Genomic DNA, 1,248 nt, shown 5'->3' on the forward strand with positions numbered 1-1,248 from the left:
CCCACCGGGGACTGGAGTAGTAGTCTCTGCCCTGATGGAAAGAGAACTCAAAAGGATTTAACAAATCACCCCAGAGACCTGGGCAGTCCTGCTGGACTTTGGGGATGTATAGCTCAAGAATGACAGAGCCTCTGACTACACCTGAAGATGGGTGGAAAGGTGCTTCAGGTCTGTTTCCCAGAAGAAGACCCTGAGATGAGGATCCGTATACAAGTGATTTTTTTTTTTTTGGCGGTTTTATAACTTTATTTGACAATCAGCAGTTAGTTCTCATCCACATTGACTGACTGTAGATTTTTCAAAGTGGTGACAGGAACATGAGTAACCAATGTATAGAGTTTGTTTGGTGAATCTTCATCCTCATTACATTTTCTGGACAACTGCACATGGATACGATATGGGACATTCCTTGTTCCTTTGGCCCAGACAGCTTTGTTGAACCTGATGTCAATTTGCACATCTGGAGTTGCCATCTCCTTTGTGACAAATTTCTGGATCTCTTTGAGTGTCCAAGGGGCATGCTTCTTGAAACCCACTCATGGATGCGCTTGTGAATGTTGATGGTGTATTCTCTGGTCACCACCTCGTTGATGGTAGAACGACCCTTCATCTTGCCACCCTTCTTTGAAGCAGCCATTCTGCTGGGCCCACGTTGGAAAGCGCAAGTGATTTTTTAAGAAATTGTTTCTAAGGAGACCTTTAAAGGGGTGAGAGAAGCCCGACAGGGAAGGAGAGGAAGCTGAGGGTGTGACCTCAGGTGAAGCCCCAGCCTCAGCTTGGCCCTGCAGGGGAGCCCTGGAGTGTAAGTTATGCCTCTGAGAAAGCCAGGGATCTGGGCTTTCACACTCCTGTCCTTATCTGTCCCTGACTCTTTCTGGCTCTTCAAAGCAGTTCCAATAGCCTAAGAGTAGTCTTACAAGAAGAGTCTCAGGCACAGACCATCAGAAGCAAAAGTACACAGAAGCCAGGGGAAAGGTGTGTAGAAACTTAAACAGAATCCAAGGGGAGCTGGGTGGGGCCCAAAGAGCGTCCACCACAGACGGTGATATACCCTAGCACAGCGCTAACCCCTAGGGGATGGAGTTTTCCTATAGTGGAGTGAAACTGTATACTGAACAAATTTGAAGAAAGGGGCTCTCTCTTTCTCTCTGGAAGGAACAGGGGAGGGTGGGCCTGGAAGTGAGGCTGAGAACTGGGATGTGCCTTCAAAAGGACCCACCCACCTCAACGAAGTGTTTAATGTCCTTT

The 1,248-nt window shown here is 47.7% G+C and overlaps 1 pseudogene; it reads right to left on the reverse strand.

Annotated features, from left to right (window-relative positions):
• Positions 1–217: 217 nt before the first annotated feature.
• LOC103543788 (large ribosomal subunit protein eL31-like) lies at positions 218–637 on the reverse strand (annotated as a pseudogene).
• Between the last annotated feature and the right edge of the window lie 611 nt (positions 638–1,248).

Source organism: Equus przewalskii, chromosome X, assembly GCF_037783145.1.
Source record: "Equus przewalskii isolate Varuska chromosome X, EquPr2, whole genome shotgun sequence".
Classification (NCBI taxonomy): domain Eukaryota; kingdom Metazoa; phylum Chordata; class Mammalia; order Perissodactyla; family Equidae; genus Equus; species Equus przewalskii.